Raw genomic sequence first — 23909 nt, forward strand, 5'->3', positions numbered from 1 at the left:
CCAGGGATCCTTTAACTCACAAACTTCAACTTTTATTTGCTCACAAGAATAGGCATGAAACTACATCAGTAAACTGTGTAACGTGCTAACCATACATCACCAAACATATACCACAAGCCTTGCTTACTTGGGGTTCAGTTCAGGGAAGGAAAATAAGGAGAAAATAAGGAGATCCCTCCCATTGAGTCACGAGGTTCAGAGTGGACCTAAGGATCCAGTTCCAGAAGGTGCACACAGGGGGAGAAGCAAGCTAGTGGTGCTTTGTTGCTGGCTGGGCTTAAACGATGGCAACCAATCTTTAAAATTATTGACACCATTTACTTCAGATAAAGATGTAATGTTCTGAAATGTTTACCAACTCTACCTATTCCAATTTAATCCTTTATGAGCTAATAAGGATTATTGTTGTGAATAGAAGAATATATTATTCAACTTAGAAAAGAACACAATCTAAAGCTTGCCTAAACAGGAGTTTTGAAGTTTTTCAGTTTTAAGAATATCTGAGAAGATACATTCCAATAAAAAAGAAAAGTATTTTCATCCCAGCTTTTACCAGGAAGTACTGGAAATGTGCCTTGATTCTATAGAAATTCCCACTGCATTTGGTTACATTAAGGAATATTGTGTGCATTCATCCACTTCAAGTCTAATTTTTCAGTAACTGAAGTAGAACTCTGGATGTTACGATAAGTCCAGAGGCCCTTTTAAGGAAACTAACCTTTGAATTTCAGTTCTGATGTGTTTTGCTGTCATATCTGGTGTGTCAAAGCAAGCAAGAAAATAAATCCAATTTTCTTATTTGTTGACAATTTCATTTTCATTTAGTTTCTTTGTGAGAGATTTAGTTTATGGTAGATGAGAAGTGCCTGAAAGTCAGGAAAACAAAAGTGCTGCAAGCAACTGCAGAAAGAATTTAATGCATGAATTAAATTAAATAAATATAGCTTTTAAGGATATATATTTGTATATATTTTACTGGGATGTGTCATAATGTAAAAGCTCATGATATCAGCAAAAAAGTAAAACATTGAGCTATGCTAATATCTCTAACAGGTCTCCAGAGGAAAGGCTTTCATGCTTCCCTGGGGAAAATAACTTCATGAATGTAGGCTATCAATTAGACCTGTAGAGATTATACCTTTTAAAAAACTTCATGTCCCAAATCTAAAAAAAGATTGACAAACACTAATGAAATACATCACATTTCTATCACACAAGATAGCTCAGGTAGTTGTTGTTTCACAGTTTGCTAAAACAACACTGATATCTGAGTTATGTATAATCCTGAGGTGGTCTATAAAAGCAATACAAGTGGGTAGCATCATTTTTCACAGATGACATGTCACTTCAGAACTTAAGATCCAATCTTATTTTTATCCTGCTTCCCTCTTTTCCCTTTTCTGTTTTCCTTTTTATTTTTCCTTTTTCTATTTTCCTCCCTTCCCTCTTCCCTTCTGGCTTTCCTTTCCATTTTTCCTTTCCCCTTCCCTTCTCTTCACACATTCAGCTCCTCATTACACCATAAATTGGCAAAGGAGAACATCTCCCTTTGTCCTGCAACTAAGATTAACACTCCCTACTGGCTTCTGCTGAATCTTTTGGCTACATTAAGTGTTAATTATTTGTGGGGCTTCTTTGTTTTGATTTCTTTGCTTTTCTTTCTTTTTTTGCCCCGGTTTGTTTTTTGGTTTTGTTTTGTTTTTTTGTTGTTGGGTTTTTTTTTTATATATCTGTAGAAAAGGTACAGTGCTGTATCTGCACCACTACCAATTTTATTATTTCTCTCATGTGTTTCATGTTATTTTCTGGTCTATTGTTAAAAAGAAAAAGGGATTGACCCTTGAAGAAGTAGAAAAATAGAAAACATCCATCAAAGAATTAGCTCTGGTGGATCTAGCACTGTAGCAGTAGGAATTGTTGTATAATGATGATGAAGTATTGAAAGACGGTCAGGATTTTCTTCTCACCCTGAAGAATATTATGTAGGTGACCCCCAAGCCTTGAGACTACAAAGACAACTCCTTGTCTTGCAGAGTTGGTGTTATTGATGTACCTTTTCTTCTCTTGATGATCTGCAGTTTTGTCTTTCTTGCAGATTGTATTCAATTTTCTATTGTAGATAATATATAGTATACTATTATTATATAGTATAGAATAGTTGTACACTAACCAGGTCTTTAAAATATGAATCACCTGATCTGAAAAATCTGTGATTTACAAAGTACTCTATTTACAAGAAGCACCACCAATTATATATGTAGTTTATTCCTATATTAAAACAGAGGCAGGACAAACTAGTGACTATGCAAACTAAGTTAAAGAATCATTTCTATCAGAATGTAATGCCAAGGCTGGCCTAGAACACCAAGTGGAGTATGGAAACTAATGGCAGTTATTTGCATATATGTTAATACTTTGCCTACTTGTTACTCTGCATTCTCTGAAAACTAAAGAAATCAAGGATAAGGGAAATAATTTGCCCAGAAGTCCCTATGTTCACATTTGTGTGTGTGATATTTTTCAGTCTAGTAAATTATCTTTTTAGAACGTATTATGTCATTCTCTTGTGTGTTTCTTCACTCAGACTTACCATTTGTAGAAAATACTTGACAAAGCTTCATTAAGTAGAATATTCAAGAATCAAGTAACATGACAACTTTAGAAATAATTTGTAAAATGAAGCAGAAGCTTCCTTTTCGCAAGAAAAAGATCATCAACGCTAACAGTCAACTCACACTATTTCCTATTCCTTCTGCTTTGCACTAACTGCCTCATCCCTCCTTCTATCCCATTTGTGCCATTGAAAGGTTCAGAGATTATCTCAGTATTGTGATCTGGAACATTCAAAGAATGTACACAATGCTTTGCATGCAGGAGACAGAATGTTATTGACAGGTCAGGAGCATGCATGTGACCCTGCAGTAGAGCTAGCATTCAGCATCCAGCTATGAGGAAAATAAACCAGAAAACCAGAGAATTCATATTGCAGAAGTTTAATGTTGTAATGTCTTCTCATTGTGTAGAAATGGACTGTTGCATGTTTGTATTGTTGTATGTGCATCTAGCGCTCGATCTTCAAATGATGGGTTTCAAGCTGATGTATCAGAGCCATCCATACTCCAGTGCCTAAGAGAAGGAAAAAATTGAAATTCTAATTCAGTACTGGGTAAACACTTCCGTGTGGCCTGACTCCAATATAAGCACTTCATTTTAATGATAATGGCCGCTCTGGTGTTCATTCTAAAATCCTTAAATGTACTTAACAACCTGTTTATGCTTGGAGTGTAGTGAGTTTATGGGGACAGCCAAATGAAACAGATAAGTGTATTATGTAAAACCGTATTCTGAAATGTTTATTCTAGCAGTTAGTATGCATCTGGATTAAATTTGTAGACCGTTATCCTCAGGTTTCATGCATTTTAAATAAAGCATATTTATTTTAATTTAGAAGCAGACAGTTATGTGGGAAATAGAAAGGTTTTGACAGCACAACTGTAAATTGAACACTGTTTGAAAAGGTATAGTCCTCTTAAAATTATCATTAATATTTCATGCATCTGAATTTCTCTCACATGCAGGTTGTATGCTGTTTCAGCCATGGATCAGCAGCTGCAGCTATTAAAGCTCTATATACATTCATATATTAAAATTTTGTTTAGCACGATGGCACCATTTCCCCCTTTATCCAACAAACCACTTTCTGTAATGAAATCAAGGAATTGGAGTCTGGCTTATCCTGAATGTGCTTGTGTGTAGCAGGGCACCTACTTATCTTTTTGTCACCATTAGCACTTCCAAAATGTCTATCACCTTTCCATTTGAAAATGCTATTTTTTAAATGGTTAGTCACTATTAAAGGCACTGTCATTCTGATTTTTCTAGTGATGAAATCATTTTTACACAATTTATAATAATCTTTTGTAACCTTGTAAAGGAAATTACTTTTCTCTGCAAATGCTTTCCCTATACAAGACATTTACTACATGTGGATTTCTATAGTAGATATGAGAAGTAGGATCCTCTTAATATCAGTTAAAATAGTAAAAAAAGTAGCTAGACTTTTATCAAAAGAATTTTGTGAAGAGATGTAAGGACAGGGACTGGTCATATTTGTAATACTCTTTTCCTAGACTGAATTACTTTTTTGGAGGAAAAGGAATTAAGTTCAATTAAATTGGCTTTTTGAGACATTTAGATTCAAGGAGGAGAATTTGGACTATTTTATTATAGAGTCCAGAGTCAAGACTGAGCTGTACCTTTCAAAATGAGCAGCAGATTGGTTAAAACCCAGGAACATTCATAGGTACAAAGAAGCAAGTCTTTTTTCTCACTTTTATCACATTCTGTCCACATCTTACTACTCCTATGATTTATATATGTGTCCAGATAGAATAAGTTAAAGTTAGCAGTGTTTTAGAGCTGAGTTAGAATGTTATGCCGTTTAAACACACTTATAAAATAAAACCACTAACCTTTTGTCAATCTAGCCTGTCCTGAAGCAAGTAGAAGGAATTTTATTGACTAGATTTTTTTTTCCTAAAGGAAACAGATTTATGACCTTCCATAAGGGCTCTGAGAAATCTGAAGAAATTACAGATGCAGGTATGTTACCTGGGGCATATATATTTCCATGGGAAATATCAACAGGAAAACAACCATATGAACTAAACAAGCAGTAAGTAGAAAGAACCATGAGAACACAACTTTTGCTTCACAACTTTTGTTTCCTTGTCACAAGAAAACTGTTTCAGGGCAGAACTAAAACCCTCCAACAAAGACTCTCTCTCTGAAGAATGCAGCTTGATTTTGTGGTACAGAAGCTGTGACTTTTACCCCTAAGGCAGAAAACAGCTTTGAAACACAAGAGAAAATATGAATGCTTAAGGGGCAGAACAGCAAGTTCCCTTTCATTAAGAAACTGGCATGCATGTAATGTAAATCTCCTGTGGTTTTGCACACATCTTGTTCTCAATGGGGAAAAAGTGTGAAAGCTTCTTTGAATGAGGAAAAGAATCAGAAAATAGCATCTGAGGGCAATGTAAAAGATAGGGCTCATCGGCAGCCATGGTAAGTAACTAGACAGATTCAGAAATTTGTATCAGCCTGAATTTCCCTTTCAACTGTCAATATAGGACCAATCTTACTAACCACCCAATTCTACAATACTAAAAAAAAAAAACAAACAAAAAAACCCCCAAAAAACCCAACAAAACAAAAAAAAAACACTTACACTCCTATATATATAAAAATAGCATTTATCTGCAAAAAATAAACCATAGATTTCAGTAAGTTTGCTGTTGTTAAGATGAGGTAGCAGCTTGTGGGATTGAGAGTAACATAGACTGTCCCAAAGCTAAAAGCAAACACCAAGTCCCCTCAAAACAAAAATGCTTTATGCACTTGACCCTGAGATTTTTATTTCAGTCTCAGGTGCATAAAAAAATTTCAGTGAACAAATTTAGGAATTAGACTACAAATCAATGTCTAATCTTAAGGAAGATCATAGGGTGGAATTTATGAGACTAAACCAACAAATATTCACAGTTTTGTCATTTTTTTTTAAAGCCAGGAATTGCTATTTTGATAGTCTGATCTGCTTGAATAATTTAAACTCAGGTCTACTTTTTAAAAAAACAACAAAAATATCTTAAAACCCTATGGTTTTAGGGGGCATCAGCTAAGCATAAAAGTTTCAAAAAGGTCTGGGAACCAAAGCTCTTTAATGTTCAGTGTTTTCCAAATGCCACAGATTTTAGAAAATGTTTTATGAACAACTCACAACATGAGTTCAAATTTAGTGAATCCTTTCCTCCATGAATAATTGCCTTGTTGTTTTCCAGGGACCTTGAATTACAAAACATGCTTGTCTACCCAGGGAAGTACATGTTATGCAAACAATGAAGAATAGCAAGAAAGAAAACTTTGTGTGCTGTTGTTGTTCTTTCCAGAAACATAAATAATCCCAGACTATTCACCAGTTACCTTAGAGATGAACTAGCCACTAAACCGTCAGGGAAATTAATTATCCTCTTGTAGGAAGAAAGCACTGGGGGAAAATGTACTACAGGATCTGCAGTGGTGAGACAAGTCTCCTACCTGCTACTTTAAAAGAAAACAAAACCATTTTCTAGGTATTACTATGTTAGTATAGGATTGGATATTATCTTCATACAATAAGGCCAGGGGAGAACTTCAGGTTTTACACAGGAGATATTTACTGTGACTTATTCATACCAACTTAGTGGGACAATACCTACCGCTCAATGATGGCTTCTTATGCAAACTAAAAGTAGAGTCCCAAAGAACAAAGGAACATCATGCTGGTCCAGAATATATTTGCCTGCCCTGATATTGAGAAAAGCTAGCTTGAGGATGTGAGTCACAGAAGGAAAAAAATGAATTGGCAATTTACCAGTGACAAAGCAAGCAAAACACCAACAATGGAGAAACTAAGCCTGGTGGAAATTACTGACATGAATCAACCATTGCTCAGCAAGTAATTCTATGACTTTAATCAAGTGCTAGGAAATATAAAATTGGACTGGTCCAAAGTTATTTCTCTAGCCTAAATTTTCATGGAACTAACTTTGCATTCTCGAAGGTAGGGCACACCTGAGGCACAGAAGGCCTTAAGTCAAAATTGCAGATAAGTGTATTTGTGCAGCAATACAATAACAAAAAAGCTATTTTTATCTAGATTTTAGTACCTTTGGAATGAATTAGGTTGATTAAACTATAATTAAAAAATCAGCTTTCTATGATTTTTGCTGTTGTTCCTATGGAATGCTACAGTTCCTAAGAATTTTTCCTGCAATCCTTAATCTCTGTTTTGAATTACTGAGGGAAAACCCAGTGATTTAAATTAAGAAAACAGAGAGCCACCAGACTGACCTTTTCCTTCCACTGTAAAATGAATACACCCTTAAAAATCTCAAGTTGTTCACTGAGATAGGAGAAACACTTTGAAGAGTGTAATTGCTTGAGCCCTTGACTGCATTTGTAATTTCTTGCATAAGCTTTTCAACCTTCATAAACTTTCAGGAACAAGAGCTGCAACTTCAGCATCTGGCAATGGTGCTGCCCTTAGACTTAGCAAAAATAGATGTTTACTTAGCACAACAGACCATGGGGGAGGCATCATACACCCCCACCCCCTTATTTTTGTGGTGCAAGAAGATATGGAGACTAGGTAGTCTGAAAACAGACAGACATAGGTAGTGGGAGGTAGAAGGGATGTGTGGCCAAAGGGTTTCTTTAGCGCCTTGCTTTTCCTTAACAGCAGCAATTACTGCTGTTCTCATCTTCCCCAATCACAGCAGAGCCACAGTCTTATTCCACATCCGATATCCAGCTTGGCACTTAGCCCAACTTGGCTTTTCTGTCTGTAAGGCAGAAATCTGCTTTCAGGGATAAGAGAAAGCAGGGTAATTTTCTGCATAGTATTGGGAAGGCATGTGGATTCAGGAAAGGGGCCTTGCACCTAGAGATCAGACCAGCTTAGCAAGGGCAATGTAAGGAGCTTATTGTACCTTCATTCCCTCAAAATACAGACCTCTCCCAGCCCCTGGCTCAGTGTTCAAACCCCAACTTTTCTTCCCCCCCCCCAAAAAGCTTCAAGGTCTCATTGACTTCTCCCAGTCGCTCTCCCTGTATCCCCAAACTATCTGACTTCTCCGAGTCTGCCTAGAGGCACTCTCCCATCTCAGCTGCACTCTCCATCTCAGACCACTTACTTTCACAAAATTAATTTTTGCTATTCCATGGACACATCATTTTGTCTTGGCTTCTGGGATAATGGAATCCAAATTCAGTTACTGCTGAGAAGCTTGAGGCCCTCTCATGGTTAGAAAACACCAAATGCCAGACAGCGTTTGGTGGTGAAATGGAAAACTTATCAAAATACAGCTAACTCAAAATGGGTAGGGATACCATGTGAGTGAAACTGGAATTCGTTACACAGGGAAAATAGGCCCTCTTCTTTGTCAGTATCAGAGCAGTTGAGCTTACCAGGGAAGAGTTTGCGAAAGTGAGCTGGAAGGCTGTGAGATGTAGTATCTTTGCCCAACGAAGCCAATTTTATATAAAGTGGTATTAAACCTTAGTGACCATGGGTCAGACCATAAAACTTCATTTTAAACATGTTAGCTGCTTCTAAGTATAAGACTATCTGCACCTCTTTGGAGACCTGTTTCAAAGCTCCATAAAATAAACCAAAGGCACACTGAGCTTGACGAGCTCTTGATATCCTACTGTCTTTACTATTGTTAATGACTTTGATACCACTAAGTAGTAGTGGTAGTCATAGAAAAACTCTTCTTAATACACCTACGTAAGCTTTATAAAACAGTCGCTATTTTCATTTTATGTCAGAGAAAACTGAGGCACAAAAGCTGAATCTCAGCCAGAAGATTCATGTTATGGAAATGGTCTGTCAAGTTCAGAGTTTTAAGTTCAAAACATTGGACTAGTATGCAAGCAACATGTCTACACACAGTTGTGTTCAAGTAGCTGAGCCAAGATACAACAGATAGGAACTGACAGTCTGACTGAAAGCTAGTTAATATCAACCCTACGCAGATAAGTTTCTCTGAAGTTCTGTCGGTAAACTCTCTTGGATTTTATTTGCCTATATTATTGAATAAGTGTTCTAAATGTTCTGAATACACGTGCTACATGTTCTGGAAACATCTCTCTTTTTTCTTAGACCACCATGAAAAGTCAAGGACGTGGTCTTGAACCTAAGGGATGGTTTTGCCTATTCAATGTGAACATGAAGTAAGCCAATTTCTTTGTTGTTTTAGTTTTTCAGAAAATATAATAAAATAAGAATCTAGTGTTCCAAATAAAACACTGTAAAACAAACTTGAATCTCTGAGTCATTGGAAAACATTGTTTACAGTTCAGAACACAGAGAAAATCCTGAAGTGACTATCCATCATTGCTCTGACTTGCTGGAGGAAATGGAAATAAAATGAAAAAGCAGTCTATGATATTCTATTAATTGCAACTCCAAGATGGTCTTACCACAGTCAAAATAAGGCCAGTCTGATGGAATTTATAGATAGGTAATATTGCAAACATATTTCAAGCCTCATTTTATGTCAAGGTACAAAAATCAGATTTCAGATCAATGGTGTAATAAAATAATACAAAGTAGCTGATGAAAGCTAACTTGGTTCCAATACAAGAATTCATCATGATAAACATATCTCTCATTTCCACATCTGTCATCCATTTTTAAAACCAATAAATCATTTAAATATGGATTTAACTGTTCCTACAAGTCATTACAACGTTATGTGCTGCACTGAAGGAGAACTTTAACAATAATGCACTTTTCTAAATTCAGTATTATAAAAAATGGATTAGAAGGTTAAGTTATGCTCACATAATTATGTGCACAAACACAACTGACAGCAAAGCAACTGGTCTTTTGCTGGCTGGCATCTCTATGTTCCACAACCTTGAAGTCACCTAAGAGACCTTGTGGTTTTATAGGAATGGGTGAATGATTCAGATTAAAACCTGCCCAGGTAAGCAAAATGCTGGAATCTGAGGGCAGAACATAGATATCTGTGAGCTGGATCGGACTGCAACTCGAACACTGAGGGCAAGACTGAGACTTGTTGCATCCTAAGCACAGTTTGAGCCCTGTGAGGCATGGCAGGAATGTCGCCTGCATGGCCCTTAATGAGAGCCAACAAACACCCAGTGGAATGGGCTTAAAGACCCTGCCAAACCCCCCATGCGAAAACACCCCGCGACTGTTGGACTGATCTGCTGATTTTTTTCTTCTCCTTGTGATGAAAGGCTTAGAGGAGGGAGAAAGGGCTCTGGAGGAAAGGAAAAAGAGGAGGGCAGGGGAGTGATGTTAAAAGGCTCATATCATTTTCATCCTTGATCATAACTGAAGGGAAGCCAGGCAGAGTGAGAAGGATCGCAAGTCCCAGCAAACTTAATCAGATTCTGATTTCATTACTAATCTTAGCACAGCTTTGATAACAAAGATGATTAGAGAGTCAGTGGTAAACTCACTTTATGGATCTTTATTTCAGAATTTCAATTCATTTTCTCTAGTAAATGTTAGCCTTTTGTTTTATTATATGTATTTCTAAGAGAAGCTCCTTAGAAGTTCTCCAAATCCTCATTCAGAATTATACTAATTTTTAAAAATGTTGTGACAGTGAGTATAAAAGTGGAAACACTTTTCAGTGCTTTAATATAAATATTTAATAATTTGGCAATACACTAGCTGTATTTAATTTATTTTTAATTTTGAAATGACTGCATTTTTAACAGTTAAACATGCTATTCTTACATTGGAATCATGAAGTCAGTCTAAGCATTATAAACAACACTGTAGACAGTATTCATCACTGTAAGAGCTAGTGGAAAAAATCCTACAATCTCTCTAGTTGTTATAATAATGATGTTGGTTTCCTGTTCACTACAAGGGTAATTAATGAAGAATTTGGCTGAACTGCACATACCAGGCAGCTAAGGTAATACTTTATGTACACATTTCACTACAGCATAACACACAGTACAGGCCTTGTTTTCTTATTTCTTACTTTGAAAATCAATCAGGTCACTAAGCAACGGAAATATTGAGCTATAACTATTAGTACTTTGCTGAAGCCATGTGTAATTTCATTAATTCTTCTGCTAGTACTGTCCGTCTAAGATAGTGAAAATTTCATTACTGTCTCTGAATACATTTCACGCATAACAAATGAACAATCAATTAAACATGTTTTTTTCCTAACTCTTTTTGTCCCAATTGTCTCTAAACTTTATTAATGTTCTACATGACATTCCCTTTTCCTTTGAGATTTTAAGTAATCATTGATCTTTTAATAAAATTCACCTTTTCCTGGCCTAGGCCAAGCTGACAAATTAAAAAAGCAAATACTATCAGTTATTCACATGGTATTCTGTATGACTTCAGGCTTTGTGATATGCTTAGAGATTTAGGAATGAAAGAATCTGGATTTTGTTTTGTTTCTCATATCTGGTTGCACACTTATCAAAAGCATCTATTTAAAATGTTAAGACCGACTATACTAAAAACAAACCTTCAAAAAGGAGACTAGCAAAAACTTTGGCTGACTCAGGTCAAGAGCTAATATGAGTGACTTTGGGTCTTTCTTTTTATATGAGCTCATATGTGATTATCACCTCATGTAACACACTTCCATTTCCGTTGTGCAGCAGCAAGGCTTCTCCTTACCCACACTCCCTTCTTGTCACAGCAAGCAGCTCCAGCTGTAAAGGAGGACTCCAAGAAGTATATTCTTTCCTTGCACACCTGCAGATTGCTTGATATGGTTAACAAATACTTCACACTTCACCCTTCTACATTGAAATGCCAGATATAGTAAAACACTGAGACTGGCTAATCTGGAAATCAAGACTCTCCACTTCAACAGCCTAATAGTCACTGTAATACCATTCATATATTTATAAGGAGACTGAAAAAAGTGGAATGTCATACAGAGATAGGCAGACTCCTGTTCAGTATTCTGAACATCTTCAGGTTTTTTTCTTTAAAAGTATACTACTAATAAGCAAAGCTGCCAATTAGTTTCAGTATCTGGCACCAGCATGGATTTACAACAAACTAACCAATCTTCAAAAGCATTCACCCACAGGATCTAATCAACCATCTTCTCAGAGACAGCAGAGAAACAAGGATGTACTAAAGGAAGCAATGTCCACTTACAATGGACTTACAGACTACTAATACTTAGTTAGAAACACATCAATTATTTCAAAATACATCTGCTGGTGGCCTGAACAAATCAAATACATGTAATGCGGATGAGCCCGAACAGACTGTCTACTAGCAGAATTCACTCGAAGTATTGAAATAATAACTAAGGCTGCATAATGTTTGAGTTCAATCATGCATATACATTTGCAGTACAATCGATATAAAATATGTGCATCTAGAAGAGAAAGACAGACATAAGCAAATCTTCTCAATGCAAAACATCATTAAGCTCTTTCCATGTGACTTTGTAGCATGTCTGATGTATATTTTGGTCCAAGTTGCCTGGGCTGTAAAACCCTGGTCTTCATGAGCTACTTTCCATTATTGCCCCCATTCTCATACTGTTTAGGAAGGGTCAAATACAAAACATGCCTTGAACAAAAAAAAAATTATGATGTCAGAGCAAGTGCTTCATTTTAGACCCCAGTTAAATAGACAGGTTAAACACTATATCAAGCTTCTTCAATATTATAAAGCAAAGTTGCTTTTAAGAAGTTGTTGGTGATGAGATTACTCTGCAAATACATACATTCTGTCATTGTGCCAAAACTATCAGCTCATTTAATTTTCAACTCATCCCAACTGTAAATGCACACATTTACAAGCATATCTAAGTGGTCTGTGAACTATCCTTCCCACATCAAGTAACACCACTTTGCATAAAATTATTCCATTTACTTGTAATAGAGTACACATCTTGCCCAGCCATGGTGGAAATCCCTCTTTCTTTTTCTTATTTCCGTTTCCAAAATCTCACTTCTCCACTATCTGGGAGGAAGGTTTTGCCCAGGGCGAATGGAGCAGCTGCTGCACAGCAAAGTAGGAAAGTTGAGACAATGTTTGGCAGAAGCACTCTGCTCTTCACTGCTACCCAGCAAAGGCAGCAGAGGTTCCTCTGCCAGGCCGCAAGCATTCGTCATGCAGAAAGACTTTTTTCTGGGTGGAGGTATGAGGGACACAGCATTGCAAGAGACATTCAGAGGTCTGAAGTGATGTGGAGGTGGTAGAGGAGGTACTTCTGGAACTTTAGCCTACCTACTTCAGTCTGCCATTTGCTCAGATTCATTTGTTATTGCATAAAATAGCAGGTGCTGAATACCTTTTTATACCTGTACATCAAAATCATTATTGTATTATGGTACCAGCCATATAATTTGTAAAACTTACAAAGAAGAAGAGTCATCTTTAGCCTTCAGACCAAATGTTTCATAAGGGCTATCGTGTCCCACAACTGCAATTGTCAAAAGGGTTGTGAATAATGCCATCATTGTTTCACTTCCCAGTGCTTTTTTTAATGAAGGTAACCTAATTTTAGTTCATAATTCTTGTTCAGAAATTAAGTAGAGTTCTTTGTGAGCTGCTGCTAAGCACAGTTTCCACCACCACTGTCACCGCCACTACTTTCTGAAAAGCTCTTTGAGTCACTGTTTAAAGAAGGAAAAGATAACATGTTTTTGTCCTGGTCTAATTTAAGATAACATGAAACACTTCCTTGCAATAGTAATTTACTATTTAAGGAAAAGAGGAATAGATAGTTTGTTTACTATATGTTGCTTTTCTGCTGAAGCGAGGATGTGAAGAAAATGCTATGTGAACACATTTCACATTTAAAGGAGAAGAGATGAAAAGTCCATTATGTTGGCCAAGTAAAATGGTAAAATTGGCATACCGCAACAGGAGAAGCCTGACAGCCAACAGCCCTGCACTGCTCTGTCTGTTCCATATTGGTTAAAACAGAGCTGGTGGATGGTATCAGGGAAAAGGAAGATCAGCTGCCTAGGTGATAGAAAGGGTAACAATTCCCCATCACAAGAAAATTAAGAGAACTAAGGAAATTTTGTTGTTCAGATCTGTGAACAGCAGAAAGGGAGGTATCGAACATTTAAGCAGAAAGCTTGATGAAGTTAAAGAGGTAAACTATTCCTTACATGTTCAAATTTCCCACTGACTTTGATGAGAACTTCACGTGAGCAAGGGATGCAAGCTAAGACATGAATTTACATGCTTAGGATAAACACAAGAGAGTGGGAAATCTCCTGTTCTTTGCAACACAAAGCAGCCAGTGAGTCTCAGATCCTTTATTTGCAGTGAGCCCCCTCCCTATCATTAAGATAAGAATCAACTTACTCCAAAAGAAGGGTCTGGCCATTGTTGCATTTTCCCTGTCTCAGAACACCACCAGTTTGCCCCAGTGAGGAAGGACACCACCACATCTATATCTGGTCCAATTCATTTGTAATATGTGGTGAAATGAGTGCGATATTCAATGAGTAATATAAATGATCATGACTCCTTTTTCTTCTACATCATTTTGCAGACTCATTGTGTGAATACAAAATTAAAGTTATGTACTCTAATATGCAATTTTAATCAATTGATAATCACTTTTATAAAATATGTGGTTAGCAAAGCTTTAACTGCATATATTATGCCAATTCTAAAAAGCAGTACAAATTCACAGTATCTTTTAATTCTTTCAGCAGTAACTATTTTGGAAGGGAGAAAATGTCACATAAGGGGATAAACTAGTCACTCCTTTTTCCATCTAGATTCCCACCCCCAAAGGTACTTGAGGGCTGATATTTTTGTTGTAGTCTACCAAGAATTAAATGGAAGATGTTCCAAACAGTTCAAATGCAAATGATACAGTGGCATACTACAGGAAATTAAAATAGCTTTTTCCAGAGGGGAAAATTCCTATGTCTTCCATATTTGTACTGTGCCACTTGCTATAAACAGTGTTCTGGGATCCACAGGCTAAAGGGACTGTAATTCCTTTGCACTCCCTAATCTTACTTTTAAACCCTTTGGAAGCAAATTTCTTGTACTATGTATTAAACACTACACTCACTAATGGGAACATAAACATACCTATGTATTCACGGTGTTTGGGGTTTTTTTTTTCCTTATGATGTGGAAGAGTTTTTTAGTTTACAGCTCTGCGGTCTATTTAAATTCTTCTGATGGTACAAATCCCTGGCTTTACCGTGTTTCAACTCCAGTTGACTTAGTCTCAGCAGTATTTTTTCACACAGCTCACCTATTTGATCAGTCCAATTGAAAATATCTACCAGTTAGGTTTGCAGCCAATTTGCAAAGTTATCTACCAAACCTTTTCCGAAAGATTATCCTAAATTTGTTTGAAAAGAGAAAATTAGTATAGCTGTGTTAAGTGACATTATTTGTTCATTAGTAGTAATCTGCTAATTTATTAAGTTTTCTTAAAGATAAACAAACCCTTTCCCCCTCTTTCAAAAGAAATTCTGTGCGGAGAAAGATTGAAGTTTTAAATGCAAAGAGGACATCCGAATAACAGAGGTACTACGTATTATTATGTGTATGTCTAAAATAAAAACAAATTGCATTTTATGAACAAGGTAAAAATCTAATAAAAAAAGGTGTAAAGAAATGATTTTTGAAAGGTTCTGATTGTAGACTTGTTGGCTGGGGCTTGGTTTGATGCTACCCCAGTGCAGAGCAGCCTGAAGTGCGAATATTCTGCATGAGCCTCTGCAGGATTCCCACAAGTAATGTGAGAGGCAGTCAAAACTGCAAATCACAGAGGCAGCAGCTGGGCCAGTGGCATGTCACCTGTGTAAGCTAAAGCCTCCGTGGAGCTGACTACTTCAGCCAGGGACTTTGTGCTACTTGGCTAATGCTGAATAAACTGGTGAAGGCCAAAAATGGTCCAGTAGCTATGCTTATTAATGTTTCCTGACACTTTCCATTATAAAATGCTGATTTTAGTACTTTTCAATTTGCCAATTGGTAGACATTTGGGCTCAAATGTTCCTTAGTGTCTGCTCAAAGGTGGTTAAAACTTGTTAGAATGTCTTTTTTGCCAAAAAAATCCAGTCATTTCTGAGAATGAAGCAAGAAGTATGTTTTTTCACTCATGATAATAAATCAAAAAGGAGGGTGGAGGGAAGAAGATGATAAGGGAAGAAGTTATTTAAATAGTTAATATAATTTGAAGCTGCAGACTGATATTTGGCAGCTGGGGATAACAATGTGGGATGAAAATTGAAATCTGGCTTTTGTTGCTACTGTAAATTATAAGGGTTTGGATTAAAAAACATTCAGGCTCAGTAGAGATTTCTTATGTCTTAAGCACAGAATATTAGTCAGGGAAAGAGTGGAGGGGTTCCACTTAGGGCTACATAACATTTTTCTTGTATATGCAGCTCTGTGATATTTTAAAGCCAGAGGAACAAGAAGAGAAAGTAAGCAGAATCTGCTGAGCCCAGTAGCATGAACACCTATTTCAGCCATGTAGGGACAAAGAACAGAGCTGCCAGGAATGGGTGCAGTAAGAAAGAGTATCAAAGGGATCAGGCACTGGGAGACTGGGACTCTATAATGTAAAAAAAGGGGGAAAGGTGGGATTTGTATTGGGGAATGTGTCAGAGGAATTTAAGGGATAAAGATTGTAACTGATATGACGGAAAAAATGGGGTTTAGATGAGAACCCAAGGCTTTGGAAAACAATAATATCAGCAAATAAAGTCTTTGAGGAATTGGAAGGACAATCTGTGACACTAAAAAACATACTGTCTCCTTGAATTTGGAAAGGGTCCCAGCACTCCTGAACTGCTCCATTACTATATTAGCTCAAGTTATTGGTAGTCTATATAACGATTCAGTATTTCCATCCACAGATATCAGTATTATTAATAAATGTGTGGGAGAGTTTCCTGGTGGCATATTGTTATTAGTCATGTTATAAATCCAAATTTAGTAATACTTGACTAAAAATTGCTTGAGGAACTTTAATTGTGCAATCCCTATGGGCATACACTAAGAAAAAAAATAATTGCATAATAGCATGCTGTTTTTCCTTCAGAAAGCATATCTCATTCAGTACCTAAGATGGGATGCTTCTGGGACGGAAACAAGGTTGTGCGGTACAGATGATTGCTGTGGCTTGGATTGCCCATTTGCAGGAGAAATTGGAGTATGTACAGTGGTTGAAGCAAAGACTGTAGGGGGTAAGGAAAAGAATGTTTTAATGATTAATTCAGTCAATGCCACCTTGGAGAACAGAGTAAACCTCTGCTAACTTTTCACAGGTGGCCACAAGCTATGTGTTTCCCAGTTTCCCATTGCCTGACTTGAGACTGTGGCCTACTTTGCAGAAGTACTTTTGAACTCCCTCGGTGGCAGCTGGAGGTAATAGAAGGTATTTGAATATAGCAGGAGCCGTACCATGCCAGTTTTTGTAAAAACTGTGGCTTGTTTGTCTTAAACAAGGACAATTGAAACCTCAAGCTTTAAGGGAAACTTTCAGTCCATCAGTCCTTTTCCTATTTGTGCTGGGCCATGACAGGTTATCAGAGGAACATAATTTATATCTGTACAGGACCCAGAAGTCAATTTTATAGTCTGTAGGTTTTCTATAATATGGTTACCACAATGAACATCAAATAAAGTGGCTAAGATATATCCAGTTTTCTTCTTTCATCTTCTTCCTAGAAGGGGAAAAGTCTGAGGTGTTTTATTTTGAATTTTTGAACATGACTGAATGTTCATGTATGTGGTTATTTGCTTTAGAGAAGACAAGATGGAAGAGCAGAAAGTGGAGAGCTAGAGGTGATTTTGCATTCTTCAGGGTGTACACAGTCTTACACTGATCTTAGGACATGCCTGTCCCCAGTCCAAAGAAGTTTTTGTTCTCTACAGAGAATGGCCTTAAACTGAAGCAGCGATATTTCATGTCTTGTGCATATCTTCACCTAGAATTTCATGGTGTATTTTATAGGTGCAGTATGTATGGTGGTGTGCATGAAGTCCTGATCTCCCTTCTCCCCTTTCTCCTCTAGCTAGACTGCCATAGATCTTACAGCCGATATGGTCATGTTTCTTTCCTACGTAAATTTGAGCACTGCAGAGGGAAGGAGATTTAGCTTGATGTTGAAAAGAAATTAGACTTATCTTAGCAATCTACTCTCCCAAAGCGATGCACTGCAAGGGTCTATAAATTTGAAAGTCCCAAATGCTAAAGACTTTGAGGCCACATACATGGCATTAATACAGCTCAGCTGGAACAGATACGAGGTGATTATTCCAGGATAGGGAAAATACTAAACTATGTGATCTTGAGTTATATTCTGCAGGACGCTTAAAAATAATAAATAATTCAAAAAAAAAAAAAAGAAAAAAAAAAGAAGAAATTCAGACAAAGTAAAAAAGATCAATGGATAACTCTGGAAGCTGGTGCTAGAAGGAAAGTTTAGACAAGTTTGTCATTTGGAAAATATTCTCTTGGTGGATTGTTTTTTCTGTTGGTATAAACTTTCTTCAGTTATGGCCAACGTAAGTGATAACAGGATTGTAAGACTAAAAAGCATTGAGAATCTTGGAGTAATTCATTTTAATATCCATCATTTGTTTTGATAAAGTAGAGTTTTAATAAATCTACAAGACAAAAAAAAATGGATAAAGTAAATGAAAATGCAAACAATGGATAAAGGAACACTGGAGAGTAAAGAAAACTAAGAAGAGAAAAATATTTTTCACATCTAAAAAAGCCCCAGCAAAACAGTTGCCAATTAATTAATTGTGATCCCTAGAAATGAAAGCAGTTGTCAAATAGTTAAAAGTTAAATTAAATCTTTTGCAACTAAATTATTGGATATGTCTACAAACAAGTGAAATGTTTAAATTCCAGCATAAGAAATGCAGACAATGTGAGGAAACGTACAATATTGATGTAGAGTGTCAAGCTGGGTAGCAAAAGGATAATGAGAATACAGAGAAGAAGAAAAAACAAGAGGCCCATAAGCTCTCAAGAGCAGGCTTTTTTTTTTTTTTTTTTCCACATAGAAATAATAAGTCTGTGAGAGTAACGCTGCACCTTTAGAATGTGATAACTTTAAAGATGTAAGCAGGAATAGCATACATGAATTGTCACTTTGATCTTTTAAAAAGATGGGAAGAGTATCACATGTATTGGAAAGGAAAGGGGAAAACAGTGAATGGGTTCCACTATGGAATTGCAAGCTCGTATTTGAATACAGAAAGACATCTGGAAATACTATCAGGAACTCTGTCACTAGGAGTGACTTTAACTTCCCAGATACTTACTGGAGAACAAATGCTAAAAAGAAATTAAGGTTTATATGGTCTTGGACTCAGTAACCAACAATTTTATATGCCAGATAGAATCATACTTTGTTATTGCAGACTATGTTTATTTGACTTTGGTATGTAGCAAGCATATTGCATAAAAATTAGCTGTAGAAAAAAAACTTGGAAAGAATTGTCACAAGATAATTAACTTTAAATTAAATAGAAGGAAAACCACAAACCAGTCTTTAAAGCTTCTAATTCAAAATTAAGACTTCAATAAAATAATTTTATATTTAGTCAAGTTATGCAGAATGAGAAACTTAGTTTCGCATTCGCAGTCCACTGCAGAAGGAACCTGAATATTTAAAAAAAAAAAACAACCTACAAAGGTGGAGAAACCATGTGGAACTAAACTAAAATACAGATGAGTGAATGTATAAATAAATAAATAATAAGTAGAAATAACCAAAAAGAATTAAAAGCCTGAAGGACTTGAAAATGGAGCTGATTAGAAAATTATGGTTTAAAGTTTAGTACTTTTAGGATAAGGAATATTTTTTAAAAGTCAACGTAAGCTAGATTTTTTTTTTAAAAAAAGAGCATTCTTTTTTTACCTCTATAAATAAAAAAGAACTGGGATGAAGTGGAAACAGTTTGTAGTGAAGATGGGATAAGGATTAAGAAAGGTCTATGTGTGGCCTTATGCTGAAGTGAGGTTACAGGGAAGATATGGAATACAAATTACCATTTGATATGGAGAAAAAACATAGTGTTTCATCTATGAAGACTGAGAGTGATTGTCACTATCCCAGAATCATGAGAGTGCTGGCACAGTATTGGATCTTCTCTAGTAGAGGTAGGAAATCCATCAAGTTTCAGGAATGACACACAACAGAAAAAAATATTAAATTTTACACATATTTAAGAAAGTAAAAAAGGATCATCCTACAACTGTGACTCTGTCAGACTGGTCTGAGCTATGTTTACAACAGGAAAGAATGGAGGCACAGAGGTAGAGAGAAAATGTGATAAAACGCAACCTGGGTTTGACAGAGACAGATTGTGCCAGACTAACCTGATACCTTTCATTGAGGAGATAATTGGTTTTCTGGACAAGGGAAATAGGACTAATCTAGATCTAATCTACTTGGAAGCCAGGAAAACATTTGATGCTTAATAGGAAATTATCAGTTAAACTAGAGAAGATGATGATTAGGATAAGAACTGAGAAGTGGATAAATAAGAAGGTGAAGGATCAGTGACAACAGAGTGGCACAGAGGAGCTACAGTGAAATGCGTGATCAGTCCTGAGGTTGATACTATTATTTTCAGCTCTGATCTTGGCTTAAAAATGAGCAAATGCTGATGAAATTTGCTAATGGTATGAGTCTGAGAAGCTTCATGAGTCCTAAAGAAGAAATAGTCTCAAGTACAAGAAGATAAGAAATAACATGTATTTCCAGAGGAATTTCAGAAAGACATCCAGAGATCTAAACAATTATCTGCACTGAACTTACAAGGATTTTGGTGTTGGACTGACACAAATGCATACATTTCACGTCTGTCACCCCCACTAACGTTGATAAAATTACACATATAGACAACTAACTACACAGTAACAGAAGTGTGTGTTCGATGGCAGATAATAGCATAAAATAGCTCATTAAAGACATTAGCAATTGCACTTCAGTCCAATTCAGATTAATTAGGTGCTTTCTGCTTTTTGTACTGTTGTTTGTACTGTGTGACATTTTCTGCCTTGCTTTGGGCTTTTTGTACTGTAAGAAATAGCTTCCCTTTCCCTTTTTTATATATATTTGAATTCGTAATTAAATAATTGCACCCTTTTTCAACCAGGAGGGCAGGCCAACAGCTGCCTCAAAAGCAGAAAACAGTAAGTGACCTGCAAGAAATGTAACATGATGCTAATAAAAAAATACAATAGCTACTCTTCCTCTTGGAATCTGATTTTATCACCATTCATTTGGCAGTATGCAAAGCCTCCTGCCAGGAGGGAAGAAGGAGGCTGCTCTTTGTTTGAAACAGGAACTTAATTCCACTTGAAGAAACTTCACAGTTCCAGGAGCCAGCTAAGTAGTTTCAACTGACCAGATATTTATGCAGCTTCTTAATTTTTACCCCAAATATAATTTTAAAATAGTTTCTATTACATTTTATGTACACGAGATCAGTTTAAATAATTGATCAGCCTGCATCTGACCACTTCGTGTATTTTCTCATTGGTAGCAATAGTATTCTGTATACACTTCTGTTGACTGAGTAATGATTTTGCAGCAACAATACTGTTGTTATAAAATCATAATCTGTAGTAAGTCATCTTGGGAAATAATGTTATGATTCACAACTAATTTAAATAAAATCAAGTTCACTATCGAACTGCATATCACGTACACATACATATTTTATGTAAATAAGTATTACATTTACATTGATGTGTCTTATAATTCAGAACCCCTACAAATGACAATATTGTCCTTTCAATCCCAAATTGTTTTAAAATTTCGTATCTTTAGCTTCCAAAGATTTTGAATATTTCTAATCCTTTAAGAATACTTATAGTTAACAGTGAACTGTTTAGCTATAAGCATATGAATGAAACTACTGGTGAGTTTAAAATCAAAGGTGAGTTTAAGTGTATTACTACTGAACCACATGCTACTCTGACAAGTGACACTTAGAACTAATCAACAGAGTTCACAAATTTTATTTGGTATCACATAATGTGTATAAGCAACTGTAGCTCAAATAACTTACCATATATATATTGGTTTAATATAGTGCAGCATCCATAGGAAATTACATTCGTCAGTCACAGTTCACGCAGCTTTTTCAAATGAAGGACTACTTGCTGAATACTTTTGTGATGCTTAAACAGTATCTAGATAAATGTAGATAAAAATGTAGATGTAGATGTAGATACAGATATGGATGACATAGATATAACCAAGGATATCACAGACTCTTTGCTGTAGATAGAACAATGATAACATGCCAGGTAATTTATGGGTTGAATTGTTTGTTCAGTACAGTGATTTAGTTCTCATTACAAATAAATTCCAAATATTTAAGAATATTTCTTAAAAAAAAAAAAAAAGGCATTAAGCTGGCAAACAAGCCATTGTGTAAATCAGTTTTTGTCAATTCTATGATAATTTTTTATATATACATCTCTCTTTTTAAATTAGACAATGCTGTTCTGCAGCAAAATGGCCATTATCAATTAATACAATATAAAGCATATTTCTTTCACCTAGAAGATAAGACACATGCTTAGAGATTCCTTGGAGCTCTAATGTAACTAACTGAGCCTCATAAACAGGTCACTCATTTATATAAACTGTAGTAGTGAGTTCCAAAGCACCCTAGTAAAGCTAGATGCCCAGTTAATTTTAATGAGTATTAGGCTTCCAGCTCCCTTAGGCAGCTTTCAAAATGTCAGCCTATAATTACAAACAGCTTGGACCAAAGCCCATTGAGTTTAATGGAAAATCTCCCATTGATTTCAGTGAGCTTTTGGAGCATTGACTTTACTCTTTGCACAAATATTTCTAAAGGTTTAGGATAGTAAATACCACATACTTTAGAAACACTACATTGCAAAAAATTTCTCCACTTTTCAGTATAGTGGGCTATTTACAAAGTACAGAAAAAAAAACCACACCTATGGGAAGCCATATAATTGCACAAATATTATAAAATTTGGTGGGAAAGATAACACTAAAAAATAAAGCAAAGCAATTCCACTACAGAGCTGGTCAGGACTATTTTACAGAATTGTTTCATCTGAAAAAAGCAAATTAACCAAACCAGAAACTTTTGCAAGGAATGGCTGACTTTGAGGAATTTAACTGTTGGTAAGGAATGTTTTTTAAGGTTTTGAAATTGTCAGGATAGTCCATGTCAACATTTATAAGTAATAAATATTGGCTTTGGTTTCTTGTACTTGGAACTTTAATCTAATTATAGAAACACTGGTAATTTAAAAGGTTTTTTTGAAATTATTGAAAGAAAACATTTTTTCTGACCTGAAAGAAAGACTTTTCTGTGGTTTTAGTTGACCAGACTGTGTAAAGTTTCAACTTTGCACAGTAGAGGAAAAGTTTCCCTGCATAACACTCTTCAAAAGTTTAGTTGTATCTATCTATTACTAAGCTATATTTTAAAAGCTATATTTTAACATGGTCTACCTTTTCATCCCTAGATATTCAGGTATCATTTTGCTACAGACACACTAAAAGCCTTAGGCATGAATTGTTGGCAAAGTCACAGACAATACAAACAAAGGTGATTATACTGTGGAGCTCCTCGTGAGACAGCAATCCAAGCAGGTGGCTCAGCCCCAGGAACACAAAATGAGAGCATGACACCTGGTTTATCACTGCGCTATAATAAAATGCTGGTAGCCAAATGCAGAGTCCCAAACAGGGAGTTCAAATGCAGGAGCAGAGAGGGTTTCACATACTTTTGAAAAAGAGAAAGGAGCAAAAAAGCAGGAGAAGGAGTGAAAATACCATAAGCAATAGTTAAATACAATTAATATAGAAGTACATTGTAGAAGATGAGTCATAAATCTCATACAGTCACTGTGAAAAAGCACTCAGCTGAAAATTAGCTGATATTAGGAAACAGCACAGTGGAGTGGAAGGGAGCTGAGGAGAGGCAGTCCTGGCTCTCTTCCCTTGAAAATGGTAATTCTGAGAGTAGATGATCAATCAAGAAGAATGTAACGCAGACAAATGTTAACGTCTCTTCTAAAGCTCAGCCTTCTAATTAGCTCTGCCTTATAATTAGCTTATGCAGACATGCACACACACATGCACACAGATGAAACTGCATCAAAACAAAATTATTATGATGAGGCAAGTTTAACTGTCAAACCTGGGAGATTTCACCAGTGACTGTCTTTTAACATAGCCGTAAGAGACCCTGAAGCTATACTTCTACCCTACACAAAATGAAATGCAGATCTGTTAAGAAACTGAAACTCTGGGCTCAAATCACATTGGGAAGAGAGGATAGATGTTAAATATATAAAAAAAAAAAAAAA

The 23909-nt window shown here is 36.0% G+C and overlaps 1 long non-coding RNA gene across 4 annotated transcripts in view; it reads right to left on the reverse strand.

Annotated features, from left to right (window-relative positions):
* Positions 1 to 2977: 2977 nt before the first annotated feature.
* The window catches only part of LOC142030766 (uncharacterized), a 38919-nt gene continuing 17987 nt past the window's right edge, over positions 2978 to 23909 (reverse strand). Inside the window, exons 2-5 of one of the 4 annotated variants that reach the window (XR_012650285.1) lie at positions 21617 to 21740; positions 16638 to 16752; positions 4473 to 4536; positions 2978 to 3126 (exon numbers count right to left, since the gene is read on the reverse strand). This is a non-coding gene — a long non-coding RNA (uncharacterized LOC142030766). Of the gene's footprint in view, positions 3127 to 4472; positions 4582 to 16637; positions 16753 to 21616; positions 21741 to 23909 lie in introns of all 4 variants that reach the window. The other 3 variants (XR_012650286.1, XR_012650284.1, XR_012650282.1) reach the window with 3 other exon arrangements.

The sequence above is a fragment of the Buteo buteo genome, chromosome 1, assembly GCF_964188355.1.
Source record: "Buteo buteo chromosome 1, bButBut1.hap1.1, whole genome shotgun sequence".
Lineage (NCBI taxonomy): Eukaryota > Metazoa > Chordata > Aves > Accipitriformes > Accipitridae > Buteo > Buteo buteo.